This window comes from Zophobas morio, unplaced genomic scaffold, assembly GCF_036711695.1.
Source record: "Zophobas morio isolate AGI-343-1 ecotype UQ-CSIRO unplaced genomic scaffold, CSIRO_AGI_Zmor_V1 ptg000607l, whole genome shotgun sequence".
Lineage (NCBI taxonomy): Eukaryota > Metazoa > Arthropoda > Insecta > Coleoptera > Tenebrionidae > Zophobas > Zophobas morio.
The window spans coordinates 11,336-24,680 of NW_026972710.1; the positions used below are offsets into that span (position 1 = coordinate 11,336).

The window sequence follows — 13,345 nt, forward strand, 5'->3', positions numbered from 1 at the left end:
GACATTTCTAAGTTTACTGTAATTCGGAATAAGAGCGTTTCTATATATATAAAGAGTTTTTGTATTAATAAATAATAAAATATAAATAACTAATAAAAATATATTAGAGACATACAGGGGCCAATGAAAAGTTGAAAAGTTGTATAGACCAATAAAAATATACAAAATGCTTATAAAAAATAATTAATGAAAAGCCAATGAAAATATTAATAATTGTTTAGGCCAATAAAAAATATATTATAAAGAGTAAAAATATTGAATTTGATAGCCAACAAGGTTTAAACAAAGAATAATAATAAAAATAATAATAATAATTAATAATAATATAATACTCATCGTATATACGATTTGATAATAAACTTTTACGTCTGGAGGATGCCGAAGCTTTACCATCTCTAAAAATAATTATATTAATAGTAATAATAATAATAATTAATAATAATAACTTTTCTTGGTGTCTATTTTGATGGTTGTGTTTAGGAATACTTTTATTTATAAGTTTGATAAATAAAATTCCTAACATAATAAATAAGTAAAAATTGTGCAAAATCAAATATTGCTGGGAACTACGAAACCGTCTTCAATAATTGTAGTGAAGTTTCTTTCGCTGTTGAGTCCTTTTAATATTGAAAATTTATTAAAAATTTTTTTTTATAGTAAATTTAAAATAATGATAAAAAGTTTATTTTTGTTATAAAATAAGAATTTTTTATAATAATTATTGCAATAAATTAATGAGAGTTTATATTTTTATTTTTTAAAAAAATTATTAAAGAATATAATAAAAAGTAAAGAAATAATTGTTAATAAAAGAGGCATATGTTTATTACTATCAACTATTAATATTTTCTAATAGTAGCATAAATAATTTATTATTATTATTTAAACTATTTCTTAGTCTCACTTATAATTATTATTATTTATAAATATGCTCAACTATAATTAAAATTAGTCTATTAAAAATTATAAATGAAAATTTTAAAAGTTATTATTTAATATTAATAAAAAAAAATTATAACAGTAATGAATAAAAATTTCTTATTATTATATACAAAATCTTTTTAAAAAGTTTTATAATATAAATATTAATAGATTTAAAGTTTTAAAGTAAATAAAATATGAATAAAAAGATTTCTTATTAAAATATTTTAAAAAATGGATATAATTATAATAATAATAATAATAATACTTAAAAAAAATTTATTATATTAAAAATAATAATAATGAAAACCAGAAAACTTTTCATTAATATATTTGAAGTATTCATCTTCGCCAATAACATTCTAATAAATTTTAAGATAGACTTTTCCGAGAACCAAGCAGAAGGCATAACTAATACCTTTATCCAATCAAGAATCACTTTTTCCTCTAATGGATCTCTTTTGAGCTCGTTTTTCACGGCGACTTCAGCGTCCAATCCGTAAACTACTTTTCCACTTTGATTCACGTAAACTTTATGGTTTACTACCTTTTCAATATTTATAATGAAAAATATAAATATTATATTTATTCCATAAAAACTTTATAAGAAATAATAAAAAGTCTAAGAAAAAAGTAAATATAGTAAAAAATAAAATAATAATAAAAGATTATTAATAAAAGTTATATATTTATATATATATATACATAAAGTTTCAAATCGAATTTTAAAGTAAAGTAAAGAAATATATTAAGTAAATTATAAATATTAAAATCATAAAAAGTTTCGAATAAAGTATTTTAAATATATAAAAGGTAAATAAAAATAAAAAATACATAAAAAAGTTATTAATTTATTGTTAATAAATATACCAGAAATATACAAATGAAGTAATAAATATATTATTAATAATTATATTAAAGATTAAAAATTTTTTATACCAAAAAATATATTATAAAAAAGTAAATAATAAGTTTATATAAAAAGTTTTATATGTTATAATAATAAAAAATATATAAAAAGATAAATATTGATAAGAAAAGACTATTAATAAATATATTAAAAAAAAAAGTAAATGATAAATTTTTAAATAAAAATGTTCCATCTACAGTTTTATACGTTGATATTATATAATAGAAAAGATATTTATAATACAAGTAAATAATAATTAACGTATTTATAAGAAAATATATAAAAAGTCAATAATAATAAAAATAAAAAAATATTTATAAAAAGTTTTTTTAATAGAATATTATAAAAGAACAAAAATAATAAAGATATTATTAATGAAAAGTTTTATATTAATAATTATTTATAATAAATATAGTATATATAGTAAATGATAATAATTATTCATGGAAAGTTATAGATATAGTATTAATAATAAAAAAATACTTAATAAACATTAAATATAATAAAAGTTTTTATAATAAAAACAATCTATCAAAAAGTTAATAAAAATAAAATTTTAAAAAGTTTTATATATTAATATTTAGAATATAAAAATATATATATAAAAAAGTAACTAATAATAAAAAAAAAGTTTCTTATACTAAAATAATATATTAAAAAATAGTAAAAATATTATTAATAAAAAAGTTTTATATATTAATATTTATAATAAAATAAATAAATAAAAAAGTATCATACTAAAATAATTGATAAGTACTAATAAAATTATTATATAAAAAGTTTTAGATATTAATATTTATACTAATAAAAATATTAAAAAAGAAATATAAAAAAAAGTTTATAAAAAAATAATAAAAAAATAAATATCAAAAAAAAAGTTAATTAACTATAATATTTCAAAATTTATATAAATATTTTTATATAAAAAAGTAGTATAAATAATAATAAAGTTTTTTATTATGAATATTTATAATCAAAATAATAAACGGTAAATATTTATTTATTTATTATTAATATTTATAAGAACAAAAATTACATAAAACATAAAATATATAGTAAAAAATATAATAAAAAAATTTTGTAATAAATATTTATACTAAAAAATAACAAAATGTTTATAACAAAAAAAATTAACAACAAAAATTTATAATTAATATTTATGAATTAATAATAATTAAATATAAAAAAAAAAAAGTAGTAATAATATTTTGTTAATAAAAATATTAAAAAAATAATATTTTAATAATAATTATTTGTAAATACTAAAATATACTAAAATTTATTATTATAAGAAATATAAAAAGTTTATTATTGAAAATAAAGTAAAATAAAATTATTTATATAGTAATTTATAAATAATAGAATATATTTTTTTAATAATTATAATATATAAAAAAGTTATAATTACTAAAATAAAATAAAATAAAAATTATATTAATAATTATTTTTAATAATTATAAATATAATAAAGTTTATTACTAAAAAAAATAAAAAAGAAAATCTAACATGTACAATTTTCAAAATGTTAAAAATTATCATAAAAATATATAAAAAGTTACAACAAAAATATAATATTAAATAAAAATATTTTTATAATTAATAACTTTAAATAAAATATATTATAATATTTATTTTTTTTAAATAAAAATAAAAAAAAACCAATATAACTATTTTTTTGTTTCTAACAATAATAAAAGGTATAGAGTAAATATCAAAAGTTTATAAGTAAAAATAAAATTTAATAAAAATTATTAAATAATCAAATATTGTTATGATTATTAAAAAAAATGAAATATATAAAAAAGTGAAATAAAAAGTCTATTAATAAAAATTAATAAACAATAACTATAAAATTTTTATAATAAATAAAAATCATAAATGTTAACTAAAAGTTTATTAGTAAAATTAAAAAAAAAGATAACGATTAATAACAACAAATGTAATATTTTTATAAGAAATAATAAAAGTAATAAAAACAAAAATGTTTAAATAAAAGTTTATTGATAAAAATTAGAAAGTTATAAAATTAATAAAAAAATATAAAAATATTAAAAAAAAGTTAAATAAAAAGTTTATTAGTAAAAATTATGAAAAAGATATAAATCAATAAATAATAGTCATAATATTTTTATAATTAATAATAAATATAAAAAAATATATATAAAAGAATTATAATAAAAAGTTTATTAATGAAAAATAATAAATAAAAAAAGTTTAATAATATCAAAATTTGTATTTAATATAATAAAATAATATTAATAAAAAGTAAAAAAAAGTTATTAAACTTCCTCAGGATTAATGTAATCTTCATCGCATGGAGGTTGACTATTCTCAGTAAAAGTTTCTTTTTCTATAAATTATTAATAATAAGAATAAAAGTAATAAAATATACTAGATATGCTTTTGTCTAAAATATTAATAAAAGAAAAAAATAACAAATAATATTTTACTATTGATCTTTTTATAATAATAATAAATAATAAAACATACAATACAATAATATTCTAAAAACATTTATATAAAAACAAAAGTTAAAATAATATACCAAATAATAATAGGGTTGTTAAAAGTTTTTTTATAATAATAATGAAAGTAAAAAATAATAACTTCTAACATAACAAAAATTAATAAATAATAATACAAAATAATAATAGTTAAAAGTTGATTTCTATAATAATAATAGTTGTAAAAGAAAATAATAAATAAAAAAATTTTAAAAAATAGTACAAAAGTTTATTTCTATAATAAAAATAAAAAAAGTAAAATAACTAATAATATATGTAAAATAATATTTAAAATAATAATAAATAATAAAAGATAAAAAATAATAGTTAGAAAAATTTTTTCTATAATAATAGTAAAAATAATAATAGATACAAAACAATATTATGTTAAAAAATATTTATATAATAATAAAAAAAAGTTATAAAAAATAAAAATAATAAATAATATAAATAATAATAAAAACAAGTATAACAATAATAACTAAAATATATCCAAAATAATAATACTCCAAAAAATTTATAATAATAAAAAAAGTTAAAAAAATTATAACATTAAAAAAGCTTATTTTTATAATAATATTAATAATATGACAATTGATAATATTTATATAATAATAATAAAGTTTAAAAAAAATAGTAAATAATAAAAAGAAATGAAAAATAGTATAAAACTATTTTTATTATAATTTTAAAAGTAAAAAAAAAAGAAACTAATAAAATAAAAATGTTTCATATAATAATAATAAAAGTAAATAATATAATTAATAAAATATACAAAAAGTGTAATTTTTATCTATAATAATCAAGTTCTTTATTTTTTCTGCTTATAATAATAATAATAAATAACCTTTTTTCCACGTGCGCTTAAAACTGGGCCGCGTGGCCACTGGAGCCCATTTTTTGGATGGTGAATATTTAAGGCTTGCGCTTCTTCTTTGTCTTTCCATGTAACTTTTATTATTATCATTGTAATTATTATAATTATTCTAAAAAAAAAATTCTCTACAAAACAGTTCACTAAAAAGTTATTGTAAGTAAAATAGTAAAGAATTTTTCCCTTTTTTCATTAATTTTAGTATAAACTTAAAATATTAAAAGATACTCATTAAATTTATATCATTAAATAAATATTATTTCTTAATAAAAATTTTAAAATCATAATAAAAAATATATTTATATTTTATTAAAAACTAAACTACCCAACTTTTGGAAAAAATATATATAAAAAAAAATTTATTATAAATATTGAAAAATAAATGTTTTTTCTTATAAGTATAAATATTATTATCCATGCAACTTTTTGAAATAATTTATTTATGATCATTACAAATATTGAAATCTAATTAAAAAAACTTTTATTTCTTTTTTTCCGTACATTATTATAGTTTACTCGACTTTTGTGAAAGAGTATTCATTATAAATATTGCCATGTAGTAAGCAATATTTAACTTATTATTATTATCCACTCAACTTTTCGAAAACATTAAAATTTTAGTAAAATTATAAATCATTTTAGAAATAAAAGAAATTTTTTTTTAACAATATAAATAATAAAAGGGTAAATAGTTAAAAATAATTATTAAAATATATAAAGAAAATATAATTATAACGAAACTTACAATGAAAGTAATAATAATAAAATTTATATACCAAATATTTTTCTCAATAATTTTTTTTAACTCATAATAAATATATAATAAATTTTTAATAATAAATATATTAAACGTTATATAAAATATTATATTATTATTATGCTGATTTACTTTTAAATTTTTAATCTTAAAGTCTTATTATTTTAAGAAATTATTCATTGTAAATATTAAAAATTAATAAAAGAAATTTTTTTATAATTTATTTTCATTATTATTATTGTTTACTCAACATTTAAATAATTCAAAATATAAAAATTCAAGGAAAAATATTCATACTATTTTTCATTATTTTATTTTATTTCCTCAACATTTTAAAAAATATACTAATAATTCTCTACAAATATTGAAATTTAGTAGTAAAAATTTTTTTTTATATTTTATTTCTTCATTATAAATATTAACTCATTAAAAAGGCAATGGAAATCATTATAAATATTGAAATTCAATAAAAGAAATAATTTTTATTATAAAAAAAAATGTCTTCTTTATTATTATTATTTACTCGAAATTTAGAATTCAGAAAATTATTCATTATAAATAAAAACCTATTTTCATTATAAAACGGAAGCTCAAGTTCGCTGTGCTTTTGGTCGCACCAATCTCCGAGCGTCGAAAGCGCCACAAAAACGGAGTGCAAATCACTTTTTTTTAAAAGTGCTTCCGGGCTGAACTGGCAGCCTTCCGGTGCGCCAACCACTTTTAGTGCTTTGAGAAATTCTTTAATCTTATTGGTGAAAAAGGTGAGAGTTTGAGGGGTTAAAGGTCATAATAATTATTTTTATATAAAATGTACACAAAAAATGAAAATTTATATTAAAAATTCTACAAAATAATAAAAAGGTTAAAAGTTTTTTAATTAACGTTTGAAACATATATGCAATATAATAATAATAATAAGACAAGTATTAATAATAATAAGAAAAAAATATTCAGAAGCAAAAAGTTTGTAAAAAAATTATTATGAATTATATTATTATTATAAATAAGTAAAAAGTTAAAGCAAAAAAGTATATATAAATAGAAATAATATACTTTTATTAATATTATTCATTAAAAGTTTATATTTATTATTATTATTGTTATCTAAAGATTAAGAAATAATAAAAAAAGACGGAAAACAAAAAAATTAAAAAAAAAGTGAAGATATTATTATTATCGTTATTCCTTTTAAAAATAATAAAAATAATACAAAAGAATTATTTTTACATATAAAGTTTGACTATCAAGTAAACTTAGTAATACATCATAAATTTTATTGTTATACATTCTATTAAACTTTAATAAATTATTAAAAAATATTAAATTAATTTAATAATACAAAAAATAAACGAATAAAACTTTATTATCATTCCTATTATAAATTCTCACACACTTTAAAAACTTATATAAAAAGAAAAAATAAAATTTCCATTACAAAAAATAAATAAATAAAACATTACTTTTACCATTAATCCTATTAATATTTAAAACATTATTAATAAAAAAGTAAAAAAATAATAACACAAATAAAAATAAAAAAAATTATTATTAAAAAAGTTCTAATAAACTTCAAACAATTATAAAGAAATAAATTAATAGTAATAAATGTAAAAATTAATAAGAAAAACTTTATTATTATTAATGTTATTATAATTCTATTAAGCTACAGGAAAAGTAATAAAAAAAAGTTAAAAAAATTAATAGTAAATAATTATTATTATAAATTCTTTAAACTTCATAAAGTGTATTAAAAAAAAATAAATACAAATATTAATAAGAAAACTTCCTTATCATTAATATTATTATATATTAATAATATTATAATTTCTTTTTTCCAATATGATTGATACTTTAATACTTTAGTTTCTATTATTATTTATTATATATTTACTATAAATTCTATTAAACTTCACTAAAAATATAAGAAAAAATTAAAATTAATGAATTTATTATAATAAACCAAATAATTATTGTTATATCAATAAATTATGATATAATTATGTGATTATTATTTTTTAATAAAAGTTATACTTTTTCATTATTTATTATTATAAGTACTACTGTCAGTTTTTATTTTTATTGTATTATTATATTATTATAATAATATAATAATAAATTAAAAAAATTTTTTTTTTTCAATAATAATATAAAGCATCAGTAAGAAAAACTTTATTATTACTATATAATACTTACTACAGTTACTATAATTTTTAATAAAATTTAATAAAAACTTTATTACAATGATTATTAAAATTATAAAAATAAATTATTATATAATTTAACTATAATTTAACTATTATTATTATTATTTTTAATAAGTAGTAATAAAAACTTTATAATAATTATTATTACATTAATAAATTATTTTTAAATTTATACTACAATTATTAATCGTTATTATTTATACTTTTTCTATTTTTTATTATTATAATTATTGGTTTAATATATTATTTCATTATTATATAATTTTTTTCTTATAATTTGTTATTACTGTTATTATTATTATCAATTATTCATGTTATTGTTTTTTTCTATTTATTAAAATTATTATTTTTAACATTAATTATTACTATTATTATTTTTTAACCAATTTAACATTTACAATAATTTTTTTTCCCAATATTTTAACATTATTGCTAGTAAGTTCCTTGATGTTTTCCATTATATATATATCTATCACTATAATTATTAAACGAAACATTTATTATGACCACTTCTATATTTTTTAATATTTATTATTAATGTTTAAGATTTATAATATTTATTATTTTTATTATTTTTTAGAATTATTATATTTAATATATATTACAATTAGTATTTTAAATAATAATTATTATCGATTCAACAGCTATCATTATTTTGAATATTTTTATTACTATTATATTTATCTTTAACATTTACCATTATTATTATATTTCTTAATAATAATTATTATTATTAACACTATAATTACTACTATTATGTTATATATTATCTATTAGTAATTTTAAAATTAACATTTATTAATATTATTATTTTTAATTATTATTATAATTATTATTATTTCCGGTATTATTATTAATACTGCTTATTTACATTTTCCAAGTAAGCAAGTTCGTGCTCTTTTTTGTTATACTTGATAACTTCTGGGCAAATTGTGTTCGCCAGTTTACACAAGACTTGCCCGTCACGAAGGATATCTTAAAATTATTAATAATAGATTTTATAAACTTAATTTTATAAATAATTACAGAAATTTTATAAAATATAAAAATATTTTTAATAAGAAAATTTTATAAATAATTTTTGATTAAATAAAAAATTGAGAAATAAGTATAATTTTATGATTTTTACTTTTATAATTAAGGAAAACTTGAATTTCTATTAATCATAATTTTTTAATTTTTTTATAAATTTTTATTATGCGTGAATTTTTTCAATATTATTATTATATAAAATTTTTATATATCAAGAAAATATTTTTGTTATTTTTTTTAAATTTTATTTAGTATAATAAATCTTTATAATTATTTATAAAGTTTACACAGTTATAAGAAAATTTCATATAAAATAGAGTTTTTAATAATAAAAAATTTATAAATAAAGTAGAAATCAGAAAAAAAACAAAATTTTATTACTTATAACTATTTAAAATACTAATAAATACAATAATTTAAGGAATTTTCTTTTTTCTATTTAATAGTTTCTGATAAAAACAATTAACTATTTATCCTAGAAATTTTTTTAAGCATTTCTACAACTTTTATGTTTCATTATTAGTACAATTACGTTTTATACAATTTTTATAATTTCTTTATAAAATTATTATAATAAATTTTTTATTATCTAATATTTTGAACTTTTTCTTAATATTTTTTTATTATTTATTTACTTCCTATTTATTTTAAATTTTTTTAATTTAGAAATCTTTTTTTTGTTATTATAAGAAAAAAAATATGAAATTTTTATAAAGTAATAATAATTTTGACAATTCAATAAATATAAACAATCTAAATAGAAAATTTTTTTTTTATTTTTATAATTTTATTTATTAAATTATTAAAATTTTTAATAATAAATTTTATTATTGTAATTAATTTTTTTTTACTTTTTTTTTAATATTTTCTAATTATTTTAATATTTTTTAAATTTATTTTATATAAGAATAACTTTTTTTTATAATCTTTTTCTATAAAAATTATATTTTAAATTTGTCCTTTTCGCAAAAACTACTTTTTAAAAATTTATGTTGAATAACTTTTATAATTATTTTTTTATAAAATAGTAAATAATTAATTACCGATTAATAATGTTATGATAAATAAATTTCATAATTTTTTTTATATATTTTACAAAAAGTTCTTAAAATTTTTTTTATTATATTTAATTTATAATTTCAATTATTAATAAATTATAAAATTAGTTTTAAAAAAATTCCTTTGCTAATTTAAAATATTATACCCAATTCATAAGGATTCCAAAAAGCTTCATCTAAATTTTCAGTATAAATTTGAATAGAATTATCAAAATTTATTCCTAAGTCAACGTTAGTAACTTTCTCAATCCACTTTAAAACATTCCATTCTAGCACTTTTTAGTAGGAATTTTGTGTAAAAAATTTCTTCAAAAAAGAAATTTATAGAAAATTCGTTACTTTTATCTCTTTTTGCTTCGATTTTCTCTGCAATTTCCTTATCAAAACCTTATAATTAAGAAAAAATTTAAAAAATATTTATAAATTTTTTTTTTAGGGATTTTAAAAATAAGATTAAAAAACTACCGTAAAGAGCTTTTAAGGAAGTTGAGTGTCTGCGATTTCTAAAGGTAAGAGCTCGTCTTTGTAAAAAATTATGATAAAATTAATTAAATAGGAACAAAATTTCCTTAAAAAACACTTTAAAAAAGAGGAATCCTTTTGAACTTGTGGCATTTCTGTTTGTTGCGAAACGGAATCGTCAAAAGAAGTTCGTCTGCGTGTATAGTAGCAAAAAAAAACGTTTATAGTAGTAGTAATAATAATAAAAAGTATATGTAATACTCATATAATAAACATAAATTACTACAAATATTAAAGAGTAATAAAAAATTTAATAAATATACGAAATACTGATTTAAATAATATAATCAATTACATCAAGGAATAATTATGATAATAACAGTAAAATAAATATAATACATATTTAAAATACATAACCATTTACATTTCTTATAAAAAGTATTAATAATAATATTCAATATTTATTGAAAACTTATTTGATTAACACAAACAATTACTTTAACTATAAATAGTTGTAATAATAATAATAATTAATATATGCGAAAAGCTTACTTTATTACATAAACACTAACATTTACTATTAATAGCTATAGTAATAACAATAATTTAGTAACGAAATATATATTTTTAATATTCATAAAAATTTACAAATACTATTATAATAATACTACTTATTCGGATAAATTTTATAAACCTGAGTTCTAACAAACTTCCATAATTCGGAAGATTATAGTTTTTTTTTAACCAAAATATTAAGATTTCCAAGCTATTAAGAGCTTCAGTTATATCTTCTTCGTCGCTTTGAGTGGAAAAAAAGGTAGAAATGGAGAATTGGGCTTTTGTAATAGTTAAAAATAATAATTACTACTAAAGTTTATAATATCATTCTTATAATATAAATTGTTAATAGTCACGAAGTGCACAAATGAAATAAATTTAGAAAAGACAATAAATTGATTTTAAAGTTAATTATTGCACCTTTTGGAGGTGCGTCGATTTTTACCAGAGTGTTTATAAATAATCTCGAATTTTTAAGAAATTCATCATCATTAAGATTATTATCAGTTTGCTGAAAATTAACGTCGGATTCAATTAAATTCAAAGATTGCAATAATTTACAAAGAATCACCCCATCTTTAAGCCTTTCCTTAATGTCGTAAAGACTTTGATAGTCTTTCGGAGGAGTCTGCGTGATTTTTTCCAGCCAGAATAATAATTTTTTTTTTCTTTTGAACTCCACTGAAGTATCTACAGCGATCATTCTCTTTTTATTAAGACTATTTTATAAAAAGTATTTTTTAAGAATATCGACCGCATTTGCATTACTTTGTTATCTCTACAAATATACAAGGGCATTTTAACAAACCTTTCCATTTATAGCAAATTTTAAAGGCAAGCTGATTACATTTCTTATTAGTTCAACTTTAAATGATTTATTATTATATTTGGTTTGCAGATATTTTATTATATTTATTATGGTTTTTTTAAAAAAAATTGTACTGAATAGTGAATAAATATATTAAAAAAGTTTTTTGATAAACTAAGCTTATTTTTATAGAACGAACTTTGATAGTTACTAACCATTTTTTTAATAACACTACAAAATAGTTAAGCCCTTGCAATGCTGCCGACTTATAAATTTGTGTATTTCAGTTTTAAATATAATACTTATATATTTATTACTCTATTTCTACTTCTTAACAACATCTTGTAGTCATAAATAGTTAGTTTTACATTATATGAATATAGCGATCTAATTTATTCTTAAAATATTTAAACTTTTATGTTATTCCATGTATACGCTTTTAGCTATTCCTTTCTCTTCTAATCCTTTCACTTGGTAGCTCTCGACTGATGCAATTTAATATATTTTACGTGAATACAATTTTCCTTGCTTATATGAAAATTTCTATCAGTTTCTGTTTTCTACCTTCTCACACTTACACGCTCCAATTATACACCTTCCATTTTGATATGTACGTTAATAAGCATTTACTAGTTTTTTATTTAAAAGATAAAGAAAAAGCTTTATAACTTTTCATTTTAAAAAATTAGTAGTAGTAGTTTTAAATCATTATACGACTTTTAGCCCTTAGCCGCTGTCGTAAAAAGTAGTCAGCAATAGTCCACCAGTTTTTTAAATTATTTTTGTTAAAAAAGTGGTGGGTAATATTAGTTCTTACTTTAGGCGTTGATGTCTCGAGGAACTAATTTTCCCTAGCCCTGAAAAAAGTCTTACGCCCTGTGGAAAGCTCCTCGATTTTTGTTTTATTCTTTATGATTAACCCGTCTGGCGTTTTTTATAATATAATTCTTTCTCTGTTTTCCCATGCTAAGGTTGAACTAAATAGCCCATTTTATTCTTTTATTACTTTTTTTTATTTTCTCTTTTGTAACTTTGAGGCGCTATATTATCTTCGTAGAACCCTTACGGCTTTTAAGTCGTATCATCTATATGGAGTACATTTATAACTTTTATTACTCCTAGAAAAGAAGAAAAAAATACATATAATGGTTTTATATACATTATATATGCGGCAAAGCTAAATAGTGAATATTATTTCTGGCACTCTTATAATAATACACATTAATTTTTTTTAAATACTTACCAAATATCAAGAAT

General features: G+C 15.7%; 1 long non-coding RNA gene across 1 annotated transcript; it reads right to left on the reverse strand.

The window, feature by feature from the left end:
• Positions 1 to 10,480: 10,480 nt before the first annotated feature.
• Positions 10,481 to 11,494, reverse strand: LOC135121544 (uncharacterized). The gene is made up of 5 exons (XR_010279035.1): positions 11,417 to 11,494; positions 10,841 to 10,915; positions 10,726 to 10,781; positions 10,600 to 10,647; positions 10,481 to 10,535 (listed from the first exon to the last, which is right to left on the reverse strand). It is a non-coding gene; the product is annotated as an uncharacterized LOC135121544 (long non-coding RNA).
• Between the last annotated feature and the right edge of the window lie 1,851 nt (positions 11,495 to 13,345).